The sequence below is a fragment of the Hyperoodon ampullatus genome, assembly GCF_949752795.1.
Source record: "Hyperoodon ampullatus genome assembly, chromosome: 4".
Classification (NCBI taxonomy): Eukaryota; Metazoa; Chordata; class Mammalia; order Artiodactyla; family Ziphiidae; genus Hyperoodon; species Hyperoodon ampullatus.
The window spans coordinates 121138725-121153549 of NC_136917.1; the positions used below are offsets into that span (position 1 = coordinate 121138725).

The 14825-nt window shown below is 40.4% G+C and overlaps 1 pseudogene across 1 annotated transcript; it reads left to right on the plus strand.

The window, feature by feature from the left end:
- The first annotated feature begins 2301 nt into the window (after window positions 1-2301).
- Window positions 2302-2914, plus strand: LOC307052459 (ras-related protein R-Ras2-like; annotated as a pseudogene). Its single transcript has one exon. The product of its transcript is annotated as a ras-related protein R-Ras2-like (transcript).
- The last annotated feature ends 11911 nt before the right edge of the window (window positions 2915-14825 follow it).

The following is a 14825-nucleotide window of genomic DNA, read 5'->3' on the forward strand; positions in this document are numbered from 1 at the left end:
TTACAAGAAATTGAATATAGTTCCCTGTGCTATACAGTAGGTCCTTGTTGTTTATCTATTTTATATATAGTAGTGTGTATCTGTTAATCTCAAATTCCTAATTTATCCCTCCCCCCTCCTCCACTTTGGTAACCATAAGTTTGTTTTCTATGTCTGTAAATCTGTTTCTGTTTTGTAAATAAGTTCATTTATATCATTTTTTTAGATTCCACATATAAGTGATATCATATGATATTCATCTTTATCTGACTTACTTCACTTAGTATGATAATCTCTGGGTCCATCCATGTTGCTGCAAATAGCATTATTTCATTCTTTTTTATGGCTGAGTAATATTCCATTGTGTATATACACCACATATTCTTTATCCATTCATCTGTAATGGGCACTTAGATTGTTTCCATGTCTCAGCTATTGTAAATTTTGCTGCTATGAACATTGTGGTGCATGTACCTTTTCGAATTAGAGTTTTCATCTTTTCTGGATATATGCCCAGGAGTGGTATTACAGGATCATATGGTAACTCTATTTTTAGTTTTTTAAGGAACCTCCATACTGTTCTCCATAGTGGCTGCACCAATATTCTCACCAACAGTGGAAGAGGGTTCCCTTTCCTTCACACCCCCTCCAGAATTTAGTATTTATAGACTTTTTGATAATGGCCATTCTGACTGGTGTGAGGTGATACCTTATGGTAGTTTTGATTTACATTTCTCTAATAATTAGCAGTGTTGAGCATCTTTTCATATGCCTGCTGGTCATCTATATGTTTTCTTTGGAAAAATGTCTATTTAGGTCTTCTGCCCATTTTTTTCTTTTGACTGAGTTATTTATTTTTTTGATAGTGAGCCATATAAGATGTGCATTTTGGAAATTAATCCCTTGTTGATAGCATTGTTTGCAAATATTTTCTACCATTCTGTAGGTTGTCTTTTTGTTTTGTTTATGGTTTCCTTTGTTGTGCAAAAGTTTTTAAGTTTAATTAAGCCCTATTTGTTTATTTTTGCTTTTGTTTCCATTACTCTAGGAGACAGATCCAAAAAAAATATGACTGAGATTTATGCCAGAGTGTTCTGCCTATATTTTCCTCTAGGAGTTTTATAGTATATGGCCTTACGTTTAGGTCCATTTTGAGTTTATTTTTGTATATGGTGTTAGAGAATGTTTTAATTTCATTCTTTTACATGTAGCTCTCCAGTGTTCCCAGTACCACTTATTGAAGAGACTGTCTTTTCTCCATTGTTTATTCTTGCCTCCTTTATCATAGATTAATTGACCATAGTGAGTGGGTTTATTTCTGCGCTTTCTATCCTGTTCCATTGATCTGTGTCTGTTTTTGTGCCAGCACCATACAGTTTTGATTACTGTAGCTTTGTAGTATAGTCTGAAGTCAGTGAGCAAGATTCCTTAGAGATTTTATTTTAATCAAATTAAATCATTGCTTTTACAAATTTTATTTCAACAAGAATTGTGTTTTATTATATGTCTGCTTAGAAGTACTTTCCAAAATCTTTTTGGTAACTTGAAACCTTAGAGTTATACAAAGTTAAGTAATAGATATCCATTAAATATCCATTAAATATCTAGATCATTTCCAAATAATATAAAATACTGAAACATTAATTACTAAACATAGCTTTAAGTTTATCTGTTTTGACTTCTTATTTATACAGGAAACTAAAGATATTTGGTTCAATGAACAAAGATGATCTTTTTGTCATATTGAGAAATTGTACTATGAGGGCAGCATAAGTCTCTAGAAACTGTGAGATGATGTATTGATAAATTTGCTAATCTACTACACAATGCTGGTCTATGACAGTTCACAATTGTCTACTTCCTAGTTTTCTCTGGGAAATAAAGGTTACTAAGGGTTCAAAATTATAATCAATATATGTAAATGAAGCTACTAGAAATAATAAGGGTGAAGAAGAAAACTCTGAATGCAAAGTATTCAAGGAGTGTAGGATTGTGTTTGTTAAGAAAAAGAAAAGAGTAATTCTGTCCAAAAGTAGTTGTTTAAAGATTGTTGCATTGGCACTGCGAAGACGTGTGCTGGAGTGCGCCCCCCGGCCGCTGCAGCCCCTCGCCGCTGAGGTCACCTCGCTTCTCCGTGCCTCGGTCGGGACCCAGCCAGCCCAGGTGCCGCGCTGCCGCCCGGACGGGCCCTCCAGCAGCTCCCGGCGCCCGGGACCCCCGCCCGGCTGCTCGCCCGCGGCCCGCCGGCCGCACAAGTCTCCGGAGCCGGGCCTAGGACGGGTGGCGGCTCGGCGTGGCCGGGCTGGGCTCGGCGGCGTCCACATGGCCACGGCGGGCTGGCGGGACGGCTCCGGCCAAGAGAAGTACCAGCTCGTGGTGGTCGGTGGGGGCGGCGCGGCAAGTCGGCGCTCACCATCCAGTTCATCCAGGCCTATTTTGTAACGGATTATGATCCAACCGTCGAGGATTCCTACACAAAGCAGTGCGTGACAGATGACCGGGCAGCCCGGCTAGATATTCTGGATACAGCAGGACAAGAGGAGTTTGGAGCTATGAGAGAACAGTATATGAGAACTGGTGAGGGTTTCCTGTTGGTCTTTTCAGTCACAGATAGAGGCAGTTCTGAAGAAATCTATAAGTTTCAAAGACGGATTTTCAGAGTAAAGGATCGTGATGAGTTTCCAATGACTTTAATTGGTAATAAAGCAGATCTGGATCATCAGAGACAGGTAACGCAGGAAGAAGGACAGCAGTTAGCATGACAACTTAAGGTAACATACGTGAAGGCGTCAGCAAAGATTAGGATGAATGTAGATCAAGCTTTCATGAGCTTGTCCGGGTTATAAGGAAATTTCAAGAGCAGGAATGTCCTCCTTCACCAGAACCAACACGGAAAGAAAAAGACAAGAAAGGCTGCCACTGTGTCATTTTCTAAGAATCCCTTGAATTTTAGCTACAAACTGCCAGGAAAAGCCCTCATCTTCTCCCTCTCTCCTTACGGTTTACATCACGCTGGTACCTTTCTAGCCTTAGATAAATGATCACCGTGGTAGCCTTAGACCAAGAAGCTGGCTAATCCTTTCCATGAAGCTAATCCAATGGTCATTCAAGACAGATTTAAAGGAAACACTAAGGCTGCTTCAAAGATTGATTCCTTTAAAATGGATATCTATATATACAGACACATTCTTTTTTTAAGGGCTTACTTTTAATAAGGATGAATCAGCTTTGGAACCTAAGCTGTTTGCCAAGCTGAAGTCATAGGTTGTGAAATAACTTTTAACTTCTGGAATCATATCGCCTACTGTTACTCTAAATAGAAACATAGGGAGTTTTTTTTTTAATGTGAATTTTTGCCTATCTCTAAAAATTTTGATGTCAACTTTAGTTAACCTTAAATACACTGAATTGAATTCACAAAAGTGAGACATCTCAGACCTTTACTGATGCTATAGCCTTTGTTTTCCAGTGACCAAAATACCAAAATGCCTATTGTATTTATAGTTTAAAAACTGCATGTAAAGCCTTTACTATTATTCCTAAAGATAATATTCTACGTGGCCAAATATTTGGACTCATTCTGGACTTAGGCATTTTAGTATTCTTGGTTTTTTAATTTAACTCTTTTCACAGCCATGTTGAGAGTAAAAATACATAACTTCTGTCTGTCTTCCTTTTCAAGTATTTCTGGGTAAGGGATTCAAAAAAACTAAAATTGTTTCTGTTTATAATAGAAAATATGGAATTGATCTTTCCAGTGTCAGAGATGATTAACGTTTTGCTATATACTTTTATACATTATTTTCTTATCAAACTAGTTAACAAGTTTTTTTCTTTTTTGTGGTACGCGGGCCTCTCACTGTTGTGGCCTCTCCCGTTGTGGAGCACAGGCTCCGGACGCACAGGCTCAGCGTCCATGGCTCACGGGCCCAGCCGCTCTGCGGCATGCGGGATCCTCCCAGACCGGGGCACGAACCCATGTCCCTTACATCGGCAGGCAGACTCTCAACCACTGCGCCACCAGGGAAGCCCCTATTTTTATATGTTTGTAAGCAAATATGCTCTCACAGCATACCTCGTGTATATGTAAAGATAAGTATTTAATTCTCACTGTTCACTTTTGGCTGACAAAGGAAAAAAAAGTGAAAACTACAGAAACTGTGGTAGAACCTTACATGCTGTTCTGGTCCTGGTTGTACCCACCTTTGGCCAGTCGCATAGCTACTCAAGAAACCTTCCCAATAGAGTATGACAGGATGAGAATCTGAAATCACTTCGGATATCCCCTACTAGATACTGACTGCTATATCAAGTAGTAAGTGGTAAAACTTTTAATTGACAATTAGTATAACTGTGGGTGACTTCTGATTTTGTTTTTCATTCTGTGGCTTGTGTTTAAACAATTCAAAGGTATGTTCCTGATTTTAAGATACTAAGTGGTATTGTGAGTTGTCACTTTATTGAATGCGTACAACAGTTCCACGAAGTTTATAAAGCATATCCTTGCATAGCTTCAGGTGCTAGAATGAAAATTGCTCTGTTATCACACACACACAAAAAAAGATTGTTCCAGAAAAAAAAAGAGAGACAAGGGGCTTCCCTGGTGGTGCAGTGGTTGAGAGTCCGCCTGCCGATGCAGGGGACGCGGGTTCGTGCCCCGGTCTGGGAGGATCCCACGTGCCACGGAGCGGCTGGGCCTGTGAGCCATGGCTGCTGGGCCTGCGTGTCCGGAGCCTGTGCTCCGCAACGGGAGAAGCCACAACGGTGAGAGGCCCGCGTACCGCAAAAAAAACAGAGAGAGAGAAAAAGATGAATAAATAAAGGAAGTTTTACAGGTTGGGGGCAGGGTGATGTTGTGGGACACAGAGAGAGAATCTTAGCTCATGTGGTCAGGCTGGCTAAGACTGAATGGATTTACTGTAAGTTTTATAATGTCAATATTGTTTTAATATCAATAATGTATTGGTGCAAAATTAGAGTTTGGTTTTCTCTCCCTTAAAAAGACAAGGTTTCTTAGATTACTGGTCTCTTCTTAATAAGAGGTTGTAAAAAGGTTCTCTTTACCTTTTAAGTCATCTACTTAGGAAGCAAAGATTCTGTGTCTTATTGGAATAATTTCCAGTACTTTAACCATGATTTTGATTATTTAAGAAGACCGAGTCTTTTTCTTAAATAAAAACTGACCTGTGATCCTATTTAATTAGATGTTCAAACCTGCTGACATTTTGGACAGCTTCCCAAAATCAAATTCTAAATGAAGTCTTTTTGACCTGGAACTGACTTTGAGACTTTCCACAGGGTCTCTGGAAAATCTCAAAGGGTTTGTTCTCTCACCTTGTGAAAAGGGAGATGTTTAACTAATTAAGTTTATGTCATAAGTTAAGTCGCACGGAAGCGTTGTCAAATGGGAAGAGGTGCTTAACCTTCCCTAGGTTATACTGGTATGCCTAAATGTTATTGATATAAGTACTTCAGAAATTCTATGAAGTTCCTAGAAATTTGTCAATGCCCTCATTGTCTATGATATGTCCTGATAGAATGTTATCAGTCATAATTTCAGTTATTATCCTAAGAGAATATATGTCACAGAAACAACCAAATTTGTCAACTGCATTATTTTTTATAATGAATTCTCATCAAACTTTACCAGTGGCCATTTTAAGTTTTTTGTCATTCACAGATAGTTATTCTGTTATTCTGATGCTTTCCTAAAAGCTCTTGCAATCAGCTACAAGCTGGAATACTTTGTCTTCAACAAAAGGGATGTCTCAGAGAACCACAGAAAGATCTATGACCTAAGGTACTCTGGGGTACAGACTTCTGATGGCATTGCTTAAATAAATTTGAGATCATACCACTGAGGATTTCCAGAATTCTAGTGGTGAAGCTGATGACTTCACAAAACTGCTAAGCCAGTTTCAAGTGGAACAAGAATTATTATGTGGGACTGAATAGCAAATAAAAAATGATTATAATTTTTATGGATTTTTTGTTTATTTGTTTGGAATATTGCTTGTTCTTAGATGTTTTGTTTTTCTGAATATAAGGAACCCCTTTTCTGTTTTCTCCTAAGCTATGTATAACTCACAACAATTAAGAAGATTATATCTTTGCAAACTGAAAAGAAACATTTATCTTTTTTCCCTAATTGATCCCTCCAGAATTCAGAAACTCTTATTGAATATTTTTATTCTCATTGCAATATAGTTGCTTGCATAAGTTCAATAAGAATCTGTTCTCTTTGTAACAGGACATAATTGAGAAAATTGGGTATATCACCAAGGCTTTCACTGGAATGTCATATTTGAGATTCATGTGCACAGAATCATCTATGACCAAACAGTTTTCAGGAATTAAGATTGCTTTATGAAGCCAATGTTTACAAAACCGTTCTGGGAAAACTGGCCTGGTACCTGGCTTACAGGCTTCCCGGCCTTTATAGGTGAGTAGGGAAAGTCACTTTCTGGCAGGCCCAGGAACTTTAGAATATTTTGCGAACCTCAAGAAGAAAGGAAATCACCAAATCTATAAATACTGCAGATGAAGTCTGATAAGTTCATGGCTTGGCTTACAAGCATCAAGAGGCATTTAAAAGTCCAATCTGAGATTCCTTATAAAAGTTCCAGCCAAGCAAACTTTAAAAGGCCTATATAGTCCAATTACCAATCTTGCTGCACTTATGTAAATGATCAGGCCAAATTTAATGGGACAAGACTTATTTTGTAAACAAGAGTAATCTTACTTTGATAATCTTTGCTCAAAATGGGGGTGATTGTAGGGGCTTCCATGGTGGCACAGTGGTTAAGAATCGCCTGCCAATGCAGGGGACATGGGTTCAAGCCCTGGTCCGGGAAGATCCCACGTGCCGTGGAGCAACTAAGCCCGTGCGCCACAACTACTGAGCCTGCGCTCTAGAGCCCGTGAGCCACAACTACTGAGCCCACGTGCCACAACTACTGAAGTCCGTGTGCCTGGAGCCCGTGCTCTGCAACAAGAGAAGCCACCGCAATGAGGAGCCCGCGCACCGCAACGAAGAGTAGCCCCCACTCACCGCAACTAGAGAAAGCCACGCACAGGAACGAAGACCCAACACAGCCAAAAATAAATAAATAAAATATATTTTTTTAAATGGGGGTGATTGTAGAAAGAAATTGTATGTTTCAGTGGAAAATAATAACCTACCCTTGTATGTTACCAGATTTGAGTCCCGTTCATTGTCTTAAAGCTACCTTTTCATCTCTGTGAATTCTACCTGCTATCTTACATGTTTTGTTGGTAATTAAATTTTTCTCTCACTCTCTTGACTTGGCATCACTGAGAACTAAAGCTGCCTTTTTCCTAAAGCCCTGCGAGCTGAAGCTGAAGTGCTATAACTTCAAAGGATTTATCACCACAGCAGTGTGGACCACTCAGAAAATTCACTGGAACACCTGCATCTTCCATGCTCTGCTCCAGGAAATAGCCATGGCTATAACACTGCCACTACCATCCTCACTAAAGGTGCTTCAAAATCCAACGTCTAGAAATCTTCTTGACTGGCTGCCCTGTGGACTCAGAAACTGCTCCAACCATTCATCTTTGTTTTCTTCTCCCTTTGTGTACCTCTTTCCCTGCAACTTCTAATCCAAATCTCTTCCCATAGCCATCAACCTAGGCTCTTTTTTTTTTTTTTTTTTAATTTCTAGGGATGTTTCCAGTGAGGGAAATGTGGGGAACCGCTCAGACCCCCAGAGTTGATTTTAAAGTAAAAACATTTGAGCTAAAGAAGATACAGGAAGAAATCTTATCTCAAGTCCCTTTATCTGACACAAATATAGCTTTCAGAATATACAGCTGACATTAACCTCCTTCCCTCCCCCCAACCATGGGTGTTTCCAATGTATTTAGGTGCCTGTATGGAGGTAGACTGCCCATAGCCATTAGCATCAAGAAGTCCCACAGAACCTTCCCTATCTTCCTACTGAAGCCCTAACTACCACCATCACTACCCCTTTGTTAATTTGGCATATAAAGTTTTTATCCCAGTCTGTTGAGTGAGTTACCTATTACTGAGTAGTTCTGTGTGTAGGCTTAAGTAAACCTCATCTCTTTTCCTGTTAACCTATGCCTCGTCAGTTAATTTACAGGCCACCAACTACTGGACCCAAGTTGGAAGAAGAAAAGTTTCCCCCCAACAGTCTCCTCCCTGCTGACTGCAACGGCTTGGTCCCTGATGAAAGCAGCATTCATTGCCATGACTACAAATTTATCTATTCCTATGCATATGTGTGCATATGGGCATGTGTATATTTACAGCGTTGGCAGCTCAGCAGGTTGTGACTAAACGTCCTTAGGAATTTCCTTGGTGAGTCCAAGCTTATTGAAGTAGAAGCACTTCCCAGAAGATCAGAAATCTATCTTCAAACCAAGCTTATTCCCCTGCTTGTTGCATCATCAAGCCAGGCAGCTTAAAATAAATCATCTATTAAAAGTGAACCAATGACCAAACTCACCTTCCAACACTTCCAACACTAGTTTTGGGAAACGGACTGGAAGAACTCCTTCAATAGTAATTTGACCGTGCTCTCCCTGATGACATTGTCTTGGAATGTTGGTAAACTTCTTTGGCATATGCTTCAGGGGGAAGATAGTTGTCTGAATTAATGACGAACTGGGTTCAACTCCCATCTCAACCATTTTGTAGCTTTGTAACCTTGAACAGTCCTTTAGCTTCTTTGAGGCTGCCTCAGTTTCCTTATTTGCAAGGTGGGGGAAATAAATCTTCACTTGAAAGAATTGGGGAGGGGATAAAATGAGATAAATGTATAGGCAAGTACTTAATTTTCTTCCTGGTTTCTTTAGAGTGCTTTCAAAATCACTTGGGACATAGGATTAGTACTCTGTAGGCAACAATGACATAGCTCTTCCCTACATTATAGCTTATACCCTAATCATTTACTTACTTTTCTTCACCTATTTCCCTGCTTCCCTTATTCCTGGAAAAAGACCATACATGCTTTCTGTGGACAGAAAATGCATTCAGTTTTTCCTATGGAAATCAAATTTAAAAATTTTAAAGGTAGAATATGTTTATTTTGGGTCATTTTCTAAATAATAACAATAACAACAATAACAATAATAATAAATCTTTCCTGTTTAGTTTCATGAAGATTTCTAGATTTCTCTTTAGCTTGAATCTGGTGGGCATAAACTGATATGGAGTCTGGGTCCCCTCCTCTGTCCTTTTCTTGCGAGTATAAGTGTCATTATAGCCGGTTCTACCAGCCATGACCTGAGCCACCCTGAGTCTGGACTGAGTGCATTGGGCAATAAGCAGTCCAAGATCTTTCTGGTCAGGGCTTGGCAGCATGAATGGAGGAGGATGCCAGCATAGTTGCCAAGTGGATGGCTCATAGTTTCCATCTTTGTCTTTGTGGATGGCAGTCATGTGCTCCTTGTGGTGCCCAGTTGTGCAACAGACATCAGAGGCACTAAGCCAGAACGAGGGCCTAGGATGAGGTTCGCCTTCCTGATGGGCCTGGGCCTGCGTTGGGCTAGCAGACATGTGTTCAGCTTGAATAATCAGCTAAGGCCGGTTAGACTAAGGCTTGTTTGGGTGGATAAAATCAGGAACAGAGGCTGAGTGTGGCCATTGGAATGGCAAGAATGGGGGTCAGAATGAGGATGTTAGGCTGGTGTTGATTTTACAGGTGTGGTCCTCAGATTAGGCTCAAAAGAGGGAATTTGAGGAGTCAGGTAAGGCCATGAAGACAATAACCAAGATCAGTCTAGATGCTTCCCCAGGGGCTTGTGGTGCTAATGGGAGCTTCCATTTACCAAAGTCTGGCTTAGAGTTCCTCTTGGCAGCTCCACTATGGGGCAATCAATCTGTTTTCTCTGACACCCAGTTTGTGGTGGACATTGAAAAGAGGATCCTGGTTCTATTGGAGCAAAAGCTGAATATTCTTTGGGCCAGAGCCACTGAATCTTTCCATATAAGCAGTGCTGTCTCCTAAGCTGAAATCTGAGGCAAAGACTAGGATTTTCTCTGTCCATTCACAAAACGTGGAGAAAGGTTCCTACCATGGGGCATCTAACCAGAGTCTTGATATGAGACAATCAGTACTTTAGGAAATGTGTCTTTCAACTTCTATCTGTATCCGTGTGAGAGTGCTGTCTATGATGACTTTTAGGGAGTAATCACTGGGCTAGGTCTACTATCAAGAAAATACATCTACTGCACTGAACACTTACCCTGCCTATAAGCCTTTCTATCCATGACATCTCAGAAAGGATAAACATTTTTTGTTAACAATAAGTAGGTATGACTGTCAGAGGTTATCAACAATTGTAAAAATCCTTTGAGGTCCCTTAATTAACTTATCAGTCCCAGATCTGGGGTTTTTTCTTGACCTGTGGCCAGTCCCTCAACCTGCTTTATGAAAACCCGAGGGATTGGCATGAAGTAGGGTAGGGGTATGAGAGGACATGAATGATGAGGAGCCACTTCCATGAGATCTCCGACCCTCTGTTGATGGGACACATGTCTCTCAGGGCTTCCTACACCTTCCAGAACTCTTGCCAGAACTTCTGCAACTCTCCTGAGTCTTCTGAGAATGCCTGGAAAGGAAAAGGTCCCTGGTCTAGGCAACAGGTGAGGGCCTTTCTTGTGGTAGAGATATGAGGTCAGGGAGCTACTGTGACCTCTTTGGTAGTGATATCCACACATGGAGTAAAAATGAGGACTGTGGCATTGCAGGAATCAGGGCTCAGATGTTCTGGAAGAGAGCCACATCTTCTCTGAAAGCCTCCTATCCTGACACTGAGGCAGCTGTCACTGACCGGACAGCCTTGGCCCAGCCTAATCCCAACCAGGTGTCTTTCCAGAGGAAGAGGCAGCCTTCCCCGAATGACCACACCCTAGTTCCCTAAGGCTGCCAGGCTATCTGGGTTTTCCCTTGATTAACTTTCATGAGACTCTAGAACACATTATATACGCTAAGTACATAAATTAGAAGTCTGCATGTGGTATCTTCTTCACTGGCAAATGAAGCCCTGGTCCTAGATACAGAAAAGAGAAAAATTGGCTTTACAGTACATCTCAAAAAGCAAAACAGAACAACTCAGACTAAAATGAATAAACAAAAACTTTGGCTTCTTCAAGTTTTGCATGAAAATAAGAGACCTTGAAATTTTCAGCAGAAATGTCTTTGTACACATCAGAGCAAGATACAGGTGCTTGAAGCTTGTAATGAATACTGGAATATCTTCAGAATCAGAGGTAACATGCAATGTAGGGTGAAGGGGAATTTTCACATACCTCTGGACCGTGTGGAAATGATCTCATCTATCTGGATCATGTCCACCTACAAAGCACTTCTTAGATTGAATTATCCAGGTGATTGCTTTATCCTTCCAACATACCTTCCATGTACAAAACTATCTTAGATGAATACTAAACACTATGCCATTTTGTAAAATTGAACTTGAGCTCTTATAAGCATCTTGCAAATCTATAGTTTGACTTGTATTTCCTGGAATTTTTGATTTTTTGTAACATTGTTTTTAAAAAGATTCTCTCAGCGATGATTTGTGTGGCTGAGCTCCCTTGGGAATAATCTGGCCTTCAGCAACTCCTCTCTCCACCCCCAGTAGGAGCTTGAATAATGACTGAGTGACAAAGTGTCCCATTCAGTTATTATTCAACTATATTAAATTGCTAAAGTTGGTCATTGGAGCATATCTTATTACAAAGGCAAAAGTTCAACATTTTTCCCTGGGCACAATAGGCTTGCACATTATAAAACTTCTGGTCTGGTAAGGAATAAGATGTCAGGGCATGGAGCATGCAACAAATTAAACAGGGAAAGATGTATTAAACAAACCTGAGCAAAATTACCAGGCATTACCTTCAATATATTTACCAAACTCAGGCCTTCTATAAAGGGGTGCAAGAGATAAATTAGAAGGGATTCTTGAAAATACATCAGTTTTCCCAAGCTTTATTAAGCTTACACAATTAAAAAACTATCATTTAAGGGGGAGAGGGATAAATTAGGAATTTGGGAGTAACATATACACACTACCATATACAAAATAGATAACCACCAAGGACCTACTGTATAGCACAGGGAACTATACTCAATATTTTGTAATAACCTATAAGGGAAAAGAATCTGAAATATATATAACTGAATCACTTTGCTGTACACCTGAAACTAGCACAACATTGTAAATCAACTACACTTCAATTAAAAAAAAAAAAACTATCATTTAAAGTCTTACACTAGGGACTAATATCTAGACAGTAAACATTGGTTGCTTATATTACTATATATACTCTTTGTGCACTTGGATTAGTTGGTGCCCAGACAGTACTGATTATTAAATATTTTGAAATCTCGCCAGATTATATTGAAACCCATTTGGATCCATAGCTGTAGAGTATTTACTGGAAGGAGCATATGGGGTATGGCTGAAGGGTCTGATTTTTTCTAAAATGGCAAGTGAAGGAGCAGTTTTACCAAGATAGTAAGAACTTCAGGTACTTGCTTGAAAGTGGTCACTCCAAGTTACTGCTTCAAAGAACAGGAAATGAGTGTTGTGGGAACTACAGAGACCACAGCCTATATGGTAGTATTCCTCAAAGGTGCCTCTTCATAAGACTCATTTGGGGCACTTATTTAAGAATATAGATTCCCAGATTCTTTCCCTGGGGACTATGATTACTATGTCTGGGCAGGCTTAGTAATCATTATTATTATTATTATTATTAGTTTATAAATTTATTTATTTATTTACTTATTTTTGGCTGTGTTGGGTCTTCGTTGCTGTGCGCAGGCTTTCTTTAGTTGCGGCAAACAGGGGCTACTTTTTGTTGTGGTACGCAGGCTTCTCATTGTGGTGGCTTCTCTTGTTGCAGAGCACGGGCTCTAGGCACGCGGGCTTCAGTAGTTGTGGCATGAGGGCTCAGTAGTTGTGGCTCATGGGCTCTAGAGCACAGGCTCAGTAGTTGTGGCACACAGGCTTTGTTGCTCCGTGGCATGTGGGATCTTCCTGGACCAGGGCTCGAACCTGTGTCCCCTGCATTGGCAGGCGGATTCTCAACCACTGCGCCACCAGGGAAGTCCCAGTAATCATTATTTTTAATGTGTACCAATGATCCTCATGGCAAGGCAAATGAGGGAAACACAGTTCAACCATTGATTCTCATTCATGATATTATCATTCATTCATTCACTCTTTTATTCAGTTCTTTAGCACTTACTATGGTATATCTCGAAGTGACCCTGGATCCCCTACATCACAATCATCTGGAGTATTTGATTGCAATCCAGATCTTGGGCTGAATCCCAAACCTACCATATAAGCATCTCCAGAGGTAGGATCCAGAAATCTGCATTTTAAATGGGCATTCCAAGGGATTCTTATGTAATGAAGTTTGAGACTGTTGTTGTGTGTCTGGCACATAGCATGTCTCTTCAAGTTGTCTGTTCCCAGTCAATAGGTAATAAGCACTTATTTAAAGACTTACTAAGACAGGGATCAGTGAATGATCTATGTAGAAGTGATGTAAAGGGTGAGGGGAGAGAAGCAGTTCTTCCTGCTGTGAACTGGAAGTCTACAAGGCTCGTAGGACCAAGAAGGGAAGCTCCCCTACATATGCAGTGGCCAGGTTTGGGGAGATATGGAAAAGCTGAGTGAGGCTCAGGCCCCTTCAGCCTCTGGAGCCTATGGAAGGAGCCAACCACACACTTGATTGGAGATGGCCATGCAAAGGTCCCACAATCCCAGGGTCAAGCAGTAGGGCACCTACAAGAGCTCTCACTCAGAATTTCCTGCCAGAGCTAGAGCCCTGCAGGACATAAATATACTTTACTTTTCTCCTTTCTTCTCCCGTTTCCTTAGTTTTGTTTGTGGAATGGTAATGGAACTTGCCCAGGCATTGTTTCATTTTGACACCGTAACAAGGTCTGTTCTGAATTCACTTTCTCCATTAGAAGCCTGTGGAGGGACCATTGTTCCTGTGGACTTTTACTGATGTGCAATTGTGTTTAAAATAGCTTGTCCAAAGCATGTCTGGAAAATAATAAGTAAATTATTTTAAGTAAAATTTGGTTGATGATCCCAATTCTGATATTTCTGACTGCTCATGTGGGGGGAAGTTCAAGCAAATGCCCTCTGGTTTTGAATGGTAAGAGTAATAATAACAATAATAGTGAAGCGCCCAGGAATTGTAGTATTGTGATATTGTGGTATTGTAGCTCTAGCATGGAATTTGAAGTAAAAAGATCTGAATGAACCTCATTTCCTCATCTATAAAATGGGAATAATGAGACCTGCCCTAGTTACCTCCCTGGATTGAAACTTGGTAAACTTTAAAGCTTTATACAAACATTGGTTGTTGGTTTTAATAAGTTTTTGGTTAATACCTTGTCCCTCTCTAGCTTTAGCCGTCACTGGAACACTTTTCGATAGTATGGGTCAGCCTAAAATAAAGCACTGAAAAAACATGGGAATTTGGGTTAAAGATGCTTACCATTGCAATTACCTCCATTACAGAGATAATTATCTGGACCAAGATATTATATTTGCTAAGGTCTGGCAAGGAGGAAGTATGATCCAAATAGCAAAGGTCCCAGTGACAAATGAAAGGCACTTGGAAACTATGGTGCATTGTTCTGCTCTTCTGGAAGGCAAAACACTGCCAGGATGAAGACGGAGCCATTCCAAGTGAGTGATGAAATTTACTTTATTGACATTATCAATAAGGATGTATTTATGAGAAACAAACATGAAGCATTGCTCACACTTACGGGACTTGGCAGGTAAGCAAAGGGAAGTGGGTTGTCTGATCACGAGGCCTA